Source organism: Taudactylus pleione, unplaced genomic scaffold (genome assembly GCF_031769625.1).
Source record: "Taudactylus pleione unplaced genomic scaffold, aTauple2 ptg000562l, whole genome shotgun sequence".
Classification (NCBI taxonomy): domain Eukaryota; kingdom Metazoa; phylum Chordata; class Amphibia; order Anura; family Myobatrachidae; genus Taudactylus; species Taudactylus pleione.
In genome coordinates this window covers 549231-562812 of record NW_028284964.1, presented here as the reverse complement: position 1 = coordinate 562812, position 13582 = coordinate 549231, and positions in this window count along the sequence as shown.

Below are 13582 nucleotides of genomic sequence, written 5' to 3'. Positions count from 1 at the left end.
ATCACAGCCTCTCACAGCACCCCTCACCAGAGCCCCTCTCATCCCTCTCATCACAGTTTCTCACAGCACCCCTGATCACAGCCCTTCACAGCACCCCTCATCATAGCCCCAGTCATCCCCCTCATCACAGCCCCTTACAGCATCCCTCATCATAGCCCCTGTCATCCCCCTCATCACAGCACATCTCATCACAGCCCAGCACCCCTCATCATAGCCCCAGTCATCCCCCTCATTACAGCCCCTTACAGCATCCCTCATCATAGCCCCTGTCATCCCCCTCATCACAGCACATCTCATCACAGCCCAGCACCCCTCATCACAGCCCCCAACAGCACCCCTCACCAGAGCCCCTCTCATCCCTCTCAGCACAGTCTCTCATAGCACCCCTCATCGGAGCCCCTGTCAACCCCTCATCACAGCCCCTCACAGCATCCCTCATTATAGCCCCTGTCATCCCCCTCATCACAGCACATCTCATCACAGCCCAGCACCCCTCATCACAGCCCCTCACCACAGCCCTTCTCACCCCTCTCATCACAGCCCCTTACAGCACCCCTCATCTCAGCCCCACTCATACCCCTCATCACAGCCTCTCAAAGCCCCCCTCATCACAGCCCCTCTCATACCCCTCATCACAACTCCTCACAGCCCCCTCATCACAGCCCCTCTCATCCATCTCATCACAGCCACTCACAGCACCCCTCATCACAGTCTCTCAAAACCCCCCGCATCATAGCCCCTGTCATCCCCCTCATCACAGCCACTCACAGCACCCTTCATCACAGCCCCTCTCATACCCCTCATCACAGCCTCTCACAGCCCCCTCATCATAGCCCCTCACAGCCCCTCACAGCACCCCTCATCACAGCCCCTCTCATACCACTCATCACAACCCCTCACAGCCCCCCTCATCACATCCCCTCTCATCCCTCTCATCACAGCCCCAACAGCACCCCTCATCAAAGTCTCTCACAGCACCCCTCATCATAACCCCTGTCATCCCCCTCATCACAGCCCCTCACAGCACCCCTCATCACAGCCACTCACAGCACCCCTCATCACAGCCCCTCACCAGAGCCCCTCTCATCCCTCTCATCACAGTCTCTCACAGCAGCACCCCTCATCAGAGCCCCTGTGAACCCCTCATCACAGTCCCTCATCACAGCCCCTCTCATCACCCTCATCACAGCCCCTCACAGCACCCCTCATCACAGCCCCTCACCACAGCCCCTCTCATCACAGCCCCTCACAGCACCGCACTTCACAGCCCCTCACAGCACCACTCATCACGACCTCCCTCATCACAGCCCCTCATCATAACCCCTCTCATCCCTCTCTTCACAGCCCCTCACAGCACCCCTCATCACAGTTCCTCACAGCACCCCTCATCGGAGCCCCTGTCAACCCCTCATCACAGCCCTTCTCATCACCCTCATCACAGCACCTCTCATCACAGCCCCTTACAGCAACCCTCATCACAGCCCTTCACTGCACCCCTCGTCGGAGCCCCTGTCATCAGAGCCCCTCACAGCTCCTCACAGCCCTCCTCATCACAGCCACCCTCATCACAACCTCCGCCATTACAGCCCCTCTCATCCCTCTCATCACAGCCCCTCATCACAACCGCCACCATGGAGTAGCAAAGGATGAACGATATGGAAAAAATTCTTCAGCCTCAAAACAAAATTTTAAGTTTTGTTTCTTGCAAAAATTTAATTTTAAGTTCATCACAGCACCTCACAGTGCCTCTCATCAGCCCCTCACCACAGCCCCTCTCATCACCCTCATCACAGCCCCCCTCACAGTGCCCCTCATCACAGCCCCACTCATCACAGCCCCTCACAGCACCGCTCATCACAGCCCCTCACAGCACCACTCATCACAGCCCCTCTCATCCCCCTCATCATAGCTCCTCTCATCTCCCTCATCAGACTCTCTCATCCCCCTCATCACAGACCCTCAGAGACCCCTTGTGACAGCCTCTCATAGCACCCCTTATGACAGCCCCTCACAGCTCTCCTTATCACAGCCCCTCGCATCCCTCTCATCACAGCCCCTCACAGCCCTCTTGTGACAGCCTCACATAGCACCCCTTATGGCAGCCTCTCACAGCACCCCTTATGACAGCCCCTCACAGCTCCCCTTATCACAGCTCCTCACAGCCCTCCTCATCACAGCCATCCTCATCACAACCTCCGCTATTACAGCCCATCTCATCCCCCTCATCACAGCCCTTCATCACAACCTCCGCCATGGAGTAGCAAAGGATGAACGATATGGAAAAAATTCTTCAGCCTCAAAACAACATTTTAATTTTTGTTTCCTGCAAAAATGTAATTTTAAGTTGCATTTTCTGCCTTCAAAAATGACAATTTAAAATTCACGTTCATTAAAAAAAAACCTGTAATTTATATAAGCTTTCGATAAATTTTCACAGAATTGTCGTCAGTCTCTAAAATATGGACTATTATAATGACATTTACAGAAATAATTTTTAGAAATGACTAATGTTTAACTTAAAACTTAAACATGGTGTTTAATTGACCATAATGTAATATTGAACTATATTTAACTCTACTTTCAACCTACTCCACTCTGTAGAATAATTACCAGTTGCCTAGTGAATGACAAATACGCAATCTACTGTAATTGCAGGGGTAAGAGAGGTGATCTTATAGTCGTCAATGATGAAGCAGATATCCTCTTGGCTTCAGTGAGGGGTTATCATTCACTTTACTGTATTTATTACAATTTCTGTATACAGCCAAACTGAAATAATGATTTGTTATTAATAAACAGCTTTCAAACTGCTACTTCTCCGGGGGATCTATTGGGTCTATTTACTAAGCCTTGGATGGTGATAGAGTGAATGGAGATAAGGAACCAGCCAATGAGGTCCTAACTGCCATGTCACAGGCTGTGTTTGAAAAATGACAGTTAGGAGCTGGTTGGCTGTTACCTTATCTCCGTCCACTTTATCTCCATTCAAGGCTTAAGCCACCTACACACTAGATGTTAAATGGAACGACAGCTTTATTGTTCATTGCGTTCAATTCAATATCGTCCAGTGTGTATGCAAGATATCGTTGCACGCCCCCCGTGGATCGTTAACGATGTCTTTCATCGCCCGTACTTGCAGGGCAACCTGACAATATCGTCAGGTTGTGCATGTTCAGGGACGAGGGAGGGTGCCATCACTGTACGATATCGCTCAGTGTGCATGTTCAGGGATGAGGGAGGGTGCCGTCACTGTACGATATCGCTCAGTGTGCATGTTCACGGATGAGGGAGGGTGCCATCACTGTACGATATCGCTCAGTGTGCATGTTCAGGGATGAAGGAGGGTGCCGTCACTGTACGATATCGCTCAGTGTGCATGTTCAGGGATGAGGGAGGGTGCCGTCACTATACGATATCGCTCAGTGTGCATGTTCAGGGATGAGGGAGGGTGCTGTCACTGTACGATATCGCTCAGTGTGCATGTTCAGGGATGAGGGAGGGTGCCGTCACTGTACGATATCGCTCAGTGTGCATGCTCAATGTCGTTAATGACACTGAGCCCGGCAGTGCAGGGGAAACACTTAAGCTGCGTACACACACAACGATTTTGTTACCAACGATTTTCTGTCAGATTATCTGTCAGATTTTTTAAAGTGTAATGAACGATTTTTTTGAACTACAAACAATTTTTGTATACTCCCTTAATGAAAATCGTTGAGTTGACAAGTCTGACTGTACTACAGTGTACAAACGTGAACGCGCATGAACGATAATCGTTCATCGTTTGACTCAGAATGTGATCGATTTTTTCAAACGATTATTTGTTTTTTCAGCCAATGTTAGTTGATGTTTCCCTGACTTGGCAGCTTGAGTATGACTGACAGTCTTGCACACTTGCTCAATAGAAATTCATTGTGTGGCCTGGACAGGTGTATTCAGACAAAGCGGTAAGGGCAATCAGATCGCAGCAGTTATACAGACTGCAGTCCAGACTTTACACCCTGCAAGGAACATTTGTTGTATACTTTTAAGAACCAGTGCAAATATCTGCAGTTTTGGGTGTGCCAAATGTTAAATCTTCTCACGGGGTCAGGTGTTACTTGCCAGGTGCTCTTAGTTATGCATTTACTAGATCCTATTTGTGGAGGCCGAAGGCGCATTTAAGATGCAATCCATATTTAGAGGGGGAATATTTCTGTCTATATTTCCTGATAATAAGAAGTCTGATAGAGGGCTGATAGACTGAAACCGAGCACCTGCAGTTACTGTAGTACTAGGACAGCCTATGAGACATGAACATACAAATTAATGTTAATTAGGACAACAGTTTAAGGGATGGCATTGCCTTGAATTCCTCACTCACGTGATTCTCTCTACATACCATTTGTCCTGGTCTCTTACAGATCCCAGCCACTAAAACAGAATCAATTTAGAATGTAAGCTCTTGTGAGCAGGGCCCTCTACCCTCTTGTGCTTCTCATTACTTTATATTCATCTACTTCTTACTCCCCACTAGGACAACTAACACTTGGCTGCTTAGGCTATGTTGCTTATTTGGGTGTTATGGTCGCCACTGTAGCAATGTATATTATCCATGTCCTACATTGTATTGTATTGTACTGTAAGTCACTGGTCACTTATTTGTTTATGTACTGTGTAAGGCACTGTGGAACAGTTGTGGCGCCATATAAATAAATGATAATACTAATAATACTAATAATAATAATAATAATAAATGATAAAGTATGCCAATAAGACGTACAGTGTTTTTAAATACTTAATTTGTTGAATTGTTTATATTATCTAATATTTATTTATTTATTAACAGTTTCTTATATAGTGCAGCATATTCCGTTGCACTTTACAATTGGAAACAATTGGTGCTATATATTGCAATTTGGTCCGGCTAGAATGCACAGCTTCTTAGTTGGCTGCATGATCCAGTCACACAGGGATGTCGGCCAAATGTCAGGAGTATGTGAAAGAAAGACAATGTGTGAGGTTATGTGTGGACTGTGAGAGGGGATGTAATAAGACATGGAAGCTATGAAGGTTATGTGGTCGGTTCTGGATTCTGAGAAGCTTGTCTGAAGAGGTGAGTTTTCAGGGAATGCTTGAAGGATTGGAGACTAGAGGAAAGTCTTATTGTGCGTGGTAAGGCATTCCATAGAGTGGGTGCAGCCCGAAGAAAGTCCTGTAACCGTGAATGGGAGCAAGTAATGCATGGGGATGAGAGATGCAGATCTTGTGCTGAGCGGAGAGGTCGGGTTGGGAGATATTTTGAGATGAGTGAAGAGATGTATGTTGGTGTGGTTTGGTGCCTTATGTGTAAGTAACAGTAATTTGTATTGAATATGGTAGAAAACTGGCAACCAATGGAGGGACTGACAGGATGGGTCAGCAGACGATGAACCCTTGGCAAGGAAGATAAGACTCGCAGCTGCATTCATAATGGATTGTAATGGCGATAGCCTATTTTTGGGAAGACCAGTAAGGAGACTATTGCAAAAGTCAATGCGGGAAATAATGAGTGCATGGATTAGAGTTTTTGCAATGTCTTGTGTGAGATATGGTCAAATATTGGATACGTTTTTTAGATGTATGTAACATTATTTTGAGGCAGATTGAATGTGGGGAACAAAGGACAGTTCAGAGTCAAGGATGACACCAAGGCAGCAAGCTTGTGGGGCGGGGTGGATTGTTGAGTTATCAACAGTGATAAAGAGATCAGATTGGTAACTGTTATTGGCCGGAGGAAATATAATTAATTCTGTTTTAGAAATATTCAGTTTCAGGTGGCGAGATGACATCCAAGATGAAATATATTCAGTGACACGGACCAATACAGATGGTGATAAATCTGGAGAGGATAGGTAGAGTTGAGTATCATCTGCATACAGATGGTACTGAAATCGAAAAGAGCGGATTAGTTTGCCAAGAGAGGTGGTATAGATTGAGAATAGCAAAGGACCTAAGACAGAGCCTTGCGGTACTCCAACTGATAGAGGTAGCGAAGAGGAGGCAGAATCAGAAAAACTAACAGAAAAATAGCGATCAGATAGGTAGGAAGAGAACCAAGAAGGAGCTCTGTCCTTAAGACCTAGGGATTGTGGTGTTTGTATCAGAAGAGAGTGGTCAACAGTGTCAAAAGCAGCAGAGAGATCTAGAAGAATTAGGAGTGAGTAATGGCCTTTAGCCTTGGCAGTGACCAGATCATTTACTACCTTAGCCAGTCTCTGTGGAGTGCTGGGAACGAAAGCCGGACTGAAGTGGGTCCAATAAGTTGTGGGTGTTAAGAAAGTGTGTTAGGCGAGTGTAGACAAGTAGTCCCCCCTAGACAGTGCCCCAGTAGTAGTCCCCCCTATGCAGGGCCCCCAGTAGTAGTCCTCCCTATACAGTGCCCCTAGTAGTGGGCACCCCCCTATACAGTGCCCCCAGTAGTAGTCCCCCCTATGCATTGCCCCCAGTAGCAACCCCCCCTATACAGTGCCCCCAGTAGTAGTCCCCCCTATGCATTGCCCCCATTAGCAACCCCCCCTATACAGTGCCCCTAGTAGCCACCACCCCCCCATACAGTACCCCCAGTAGCACCCCCCCTATGCAGTGCCAGTGTCCGTGCCCCTTACACACACACACACACACACACACACACACACACACACACACACACACACACACACACAAAACTTACCTGAAACCCCCTCCTGCCACGACCGCTCCTCCCGGCCCCCTCTGCACTATGGGAGAGAGGTCATGACCATTTCCCGGCGACCTCCCTAGTTATTATTATTATTATTATCCTTTATTTATATGGCGCCACAAGGGTTCCGCAGCGCCTGACAAAGTACAGAAACAAATGAGCACACAAGACAACAGCTATTAACAGTACAGACAATGCAGTGCAAGTACATGATTTATATACATTGCTGCATAACACCTAAATAAGCAGCAGGGTGTCAGTAATCAGTTTTAGGTGCCATTGTGAATGAAAGTAAAAGTAAGGCAAGAACAAGCACGTGAGGAAAGAGGGCCCTGCTCGCGAGAGCTTACATTCTGAGGGGAGGGTCAGACAAACAGGGGTGACACAGATGGGCTAGATAGTGAGGAAGGAGCATAGAGTAGTGGGTTAGGATGAGCGCTGGAAAGCATTGAGGAAGAAGTGGGTCTTGATGGCCCATTTGAAGATTAAGAGCCAGGAAGCCAAGTGATGGAGGAATTTTGCAGGAGCAGTGGTGTCAGAGGGGTAAATCCAGGGTTTGGTGATGGCTAGGAGAATCCAGGCATTGCAGATGAAGTGCTCATGAACGGAGACCAGTTTATTATAGACAAAACTGGCTTTCCAGAGGGAACAGGAGAGAGGGACAGAGTTAAGAGGTGAGAGGAGAATGAGATTATTAGGGTTGATGCAGTGTGGAGGTGATACTGATCTAGAGAAGGGGAATAAGGAGTGTGGGGTTATGTGGCTGGCTTCTGAATGAGGAAGGGTGACAGCAGGTGGTGGGTCAGGTGGAGGTTTAGTGTGGTGTGGGGGGGGAGAGGATAGGTAACTTGGAGAAAAGAGAGGGTGCAGGGTTTAGTGGTGGTGCAGCAGGACCATGGTGGAAGAGAAGTGAATAATACTGGAGTTGTGGGAGATGCAGTTGAGAGACTTATATGTGATGAAGAGAGACAGAGGAGGGGGAGAACGTAGAGGGGACTATGGATGGAGAAAAGAGGTGAAAACTGGTGGTAGAGGAGAAAATAATGTAGCGGCTGAGTGAGGGTGGAGTAGAATAAAAGAGACATCGTGTAGATGAGGCGGTTGGGGGTGAAAAAGTCAGTAGTAGTAATGAGTTTGAGATGAGGGAGCAGTACAGGTCAAAGGTCAAAATCAGATAAAAGAAAGAACAGTGCTGGAAGATGTAAAGGCACAACTACAATAGTAAATTATAACCAAAAAAGGAGTGTAGAGCTGTTAAAGTAGCAAGACTTGAGAATTAGTCTAAAGTATGAATATATATATATATATATATATATATATATATATATATAAAAAAAAGGTATAGGTGTGAAACAATGGTAGATACTACAGTAAAGATAAATTGACAGTGGTATTGGAATGATTTAAACAATGTAGAGAAGAAACGCAAACATACAAGTATTAAATGTTCAGTAAGCAGGTAGTTGCTTGCAATGCTGAAGCAGGGTGTTGTCAAAAGGTGGGTCCAGGTTATAATGGAAGCTGGTTGCTGAGTAGCAGGGTTTCCAGAAGCTCAGAAGATCCTTTCCAAGTTATAGAGAGTTCTTTTAAAATATTGTCCTCCTGTCTTCCTCCTGCTTAACTCCTGACTAACTCTTGAAGTTATGCTGTACATGTAGTCCCACTTAGAAAAAACCCACTTTGAAATAAAACCTGGCAGCCTTGTACAAGCCTAAAGCCTTGTGACCTACTGATTATATAGTTAAGCATAACATGTGTAGTCACTGATGACACCCACCCTCATTACCCTCACCCACACCAGATACAAGTCATAAAATTCTAATACAAACAAGCAAGGCCAAAACAGCATCCCATGAAGCTAGGAGATAAGACCTGACTATATAATTAAATTTAAAGTTACTCTGGTGTTTATAGATATTAAATAAAGACAGTATACCCAGCAAATCAGAGAATTCCAAACAGCATTGGTTTTTCTATAATAGGTGCCTGGTGCAAATATATGATTACCCAGCAAATCAGAGAATTCCAAACAGCATTGGTTTTTCTATAATAGGTGCCTGGTGCAAATATATGATTACCCAGCAAATCAGAGAATTCCAAACAGCATTGGTTTTTCTATAATAGGTGCCTGGTGCAAATATATGATTACCCAGCAAATCAGAGAATTCCAAACAGCATTGGTTTTTCTATAATAGGTGCCTGGTGCAAATATATGATTACCCAGCAAATCAGAGAATTCCAAACAGCATTGGTTTTTCTATAATAGGTGCCTGGTGCAAATATATGATTACCCAGCAAATCAGAGAATTCCAAACAGCATTGGTTTTTCTATAATAGGTGCCTGGTGCAAATATATGATTACCCAGCAAATCAGAGAATTCCAGACAGCATTGGTTTTTCTATAATAGGTGCCTGGTGCAAATATATGATTACCTGCAATGAAAGAATGGAAAAATCCGTCAAATCATCATCCCTCACTGATCGCAGAGGATATAGCTAGTAAGAACTCCTGACTAACTCTTGAAGTTATGCTGTACATGTAGTCCCACGTAGAAAAAACCCACTTTGAAATAAAACCTGGCAGCCTTGTACAAGCCTAAAGCCTTGTGACCTACTGATTATATAGTTAAGCATAACATGTGTAGTCACTGATGACACTCACCCTCATTACCCTCACCCACACCAGATACAAGTCATAAAATTCTAATACAAACAAGCAAGGCCAAAACAGCATCCCATGAAGCTAGGAGATAAGATCTGACTATATAATTAAATTTAAAGTTACTCTGGTGTTTATAGATATTAAATAAAGACAGTATACCCAGCAAATCAGAGAATTCCAAACAGCATTGGTTTTTCTATAATAGGTGCCTGGTGCAAATATATGATTACCCAGCAAATCAGAGAATTCCAAACAGCATTGGTTTTTCTATAATAGGTGCCTGGTGCAAATATATGATTACCCAGCAAATCAGAGAATTCCAAACAGCATTGGTTTTTCTATAATAGGTGCCTGGTGCAAATATATGATTACCCAGCAAATCAGACAATTCCAAACAGCATTGGTTTTTCTATAATAGGTGCCTGGTGCAAATATATGATTACCCAGCAAATCAGAGAATTCCAAACAGCATTGGTTTTTCTATAATAGGTGCCTGGTGCAAATATATGATTACCCAGCAAATCAGAGAATTCCAAACAGCATTGGTTTTTCTATAATAGGTGCCTGGTGCAAATATATGATTACCCAGCAAATCAGAGAATTCCAGACAGCATTGGTTTTTCTATAATAGGTGCCTGGTGCAAATATATGATTACCTGCAATGAAAGAATGGAAAAATCCGTCAAATCATCATCCCTCACTGATCGCAGAGGATATAGCTAGTAAGAACTCCTGACTAACTCTTGAAGTTATGCTGTACATGTAGTCCCACTTAGAAAAAACCCACTTTGAAATAAAACCTGGCAGCCTTGTACAAGCCTAAAGCCTTGTGACCTACTGATTATATAGTTAAGCATAACATGTGTAGTCACTGATGACACCCACCCTCATTACCCTCACCCACACCAGATACAAGTCATAAAATTCTAATACAAACAAGCAAGGCCAAAACAGCATCCCATGAAGCTAGGAGATAAGATCTGACTATATAATTAAATTTAAAGTTACTCTGGTGTTTATAGATATTAAATAAAGACAGTATACCCAGCAAATCAGAGAATTCCAAACAGCATTGGTTTTTCTATAATAGGTGCCTGGTGCAAATATATGATTACCCAGCAAATCAGAGAATTCCAAACAGCATTGGTTTTTCTATAATAGGTGCCTGGTGCAAATATATGATTACCCAGCAAATCAGAGAATTCCAAACAGCATTGGTTTTTCTATAATAGGTGCCTGGTGCAAATATATGATTACCCAGCAAATCAGAGAATTCCAGACAGCATTGGTTTTTCTATAATAGGTGCCTGGTGCAAATATATGATTACCTGCAATGAAAGAATGGAAAAATCCGTCAAATCATCATCCCTCACTGATCGCAGAGGATATAGCTAGTAAGAACTCCTGACTAACTCTTGAAGTTATGCTGTACATGTAGTCCCACGTAGAAAAAACCCACTTTGAAATAAAACCTGGCAGCCTTGTACAAGCCTAAAGCCTTGTGACCTACTGATTATATAGTTAAGCATAACATGTGTAGTCACTGATGACACTCACCCTCATTACCCTCACCCACACCAGATACAAGTCATAAAATTCTAATACAAACAAGCAAGGCCAAAACAGCATCCCATGAAGCTAGGAGATAAGATCTGACTATATAATTAAATTTAAAGTTACTCTGGTGTTTATAGATATTAAATAAAGACAGTATACCCAGCAAATCAGAGAATTCCAAACAGCATTGGTTTTTCTATAATAGGTGCCTGGTGCAAATATATGATTACCCAGCAAATCAGAGAATTCCAAACAGCATTGGTTTTTCTATAATAGGTGCCTGGTGCAAATATATGATTACCCAGCAAATCAGAGAATTCCAAACAGCATTGGTTTTTCTATAATAGGTGCCTGGTGCAAATATATGATTACCCAGCAAATCAGACAATTCCAAACAGCATTGGTTTTTCTATAATAGGTGCCTGGTGCAAATATATGATTACCCAGCAAATCAGAGAATTCCAAACAGCATTGGTTTTTCTATAATAGGTGCCTGGTGCAAATATATGATTACCCAGCAAATCAGAGAATTCCAAACAGCATTGGTTTTTCTATAATAGGTGCCTGGTGCAAATATATGATTACCCAGCAAATCAGAGAATTCCAGACAGCATTGGTTTTTCTATAATAGGTGCCTGGTGCAAATATATGATTACCTGCAATGAAAGAATGGAAAAATCCGTCAAATCATCATCCCTCACTGATCGCAGAGGATATAGCTAGTAAGAACTCCTGACTAACTCTTGAAGTTATGCTGTACATGTAGTCCCACTTAGAAAAAACCCACTTTGAAATAAAACCTGGCAGCCTTGTACAAGCCTAAAGCCTTGTGACCTACTGATTATATAGTTAAGCATAACATGTGTAGTCACTGATGACACCCACCCTCATTACCCTCACCCACACCAGATACAAGTCATAAAATTCTAATACAAACAAGCAAGGCCAAAACAGCATCCCATGAAGCTAGGAGATAAGATCTGACTATATAATTAAATTTAAAGTTACTCTGGTGTTTATAGATATTAAATAAAGACAGTATACCCAGCAAATCAGAGAATTCCAAACAGCATTGGTTTTTCTATAATAGGTGCCTGGTGCAAATATATGATTACCCAGCAAATCAGAGAATTCCAAACAGCATTGGTTTTTCTATAATAGGTGCCTGGTGCAAATATATGATTACCCAGCAAATCAGAGAATTCCAAACAGCATTGGTTTTTCTATAATAGGTGCCTGGTGCAAATATATGATTACCCAGCAAATCAGAGAATTCCAGACAGCATTGGTTTTTCTATAATAGGTGCCTGGTGCAAATATATGATTACCTGCAATGAAAGAATGGAAAAATCCGTCAAATCATCATCCCTCACTGATCGCAGAGGATATAGCTAGTAAGAACTCCTGACTAACTCTTGAAGTTATGCTGTACATGTAGTCCCACTTAGAAAAACCCCACTTTGAAATAAAACCTGGCAGCCTTGTACAAGCCTAAAGCCTTGTGACCTACTGATTATATAGTTAAGCATAACATGTGTAGTCACTGATGACACCCACCCTCATTACCCTCACCCACACCAGATACAAGTCATAAAATTCTAATACAAACAAGCAAGGCCAAAACAGCATCCCATGAAGCTAGGAGATAAGATCTGACTATATAATTAAATTTAAAGTTACTCTGGTGTTTATAGATATTAAATAAAGACAGTATACCCAGCAAATCAGAGAATTCCAAACAGCATTGGTTTTTCTATAATAGGTGCCTGGTGCAAATATATGATTACCCAGCAAATCAGAGAATTCCAAACAGCATTGGTTTTTCTATAATAGGTGCCTGGTGCAAATATATGATTACCCAGCAAATCAGAGAATTCCAAACAGCATTGGTTTTTCTATAATAGGTGCCTGGTGCAAATATATGATTACCCAGCAAATCAGAGAATTCCAAACAGCATTGGTTTTTCTATAATAGGTGCCTGGTGCAAATATATGATTACCCAGCAAATCAGACAATTCCAAACAGCATTGGTTTTTCTATAATAGGTGCCTGGTGCAAATATATGATTACCCAGCAAATCAGAGAATTCCAGACAGCATTGGTTTTTCTATAATAGGTGCCTGGTGCAAATATATGATTACCTGCAATGAAAGAATGGAAAAATCCGTCAAATCATCATCCCTCACTGATCGCAGAGGAAATAGCTAGTAAGAACTCCTGACTAACTCTTGAAGTTATGCTGTACATGTAGTCCCACTTAGAAAAAACCCACTTTGAAATAAAACCTGGCAGCCTTGTACAAGCCTAAAGCCTTGTGACCTACTGATTATATAGTTAAGCATAACATGTGTAGTCACTGATGACACTCACCCTCATTACCCTCACCCACACCAGATACAAGTCATAAAATTCTAATACAAACAAGCAAGGCCAAAACAGCATCCCATGAAGCTAGGAGATAAGATCTGACTATATAATTAAATTTAAAGTTACTCTGGTGTTTATAGATATTAAATAAAGACAGTATACCCAGCAAATCAGAGAATTCCAAACAGCATTGGTTTTTCTATAATAGGTGCCTGGTGCAAATATATGATTACCCAGCAAATCAGAGAATTCCAAACAGCATTGGTTTTTCTATAATAGGTGCCTGGTGCAAATA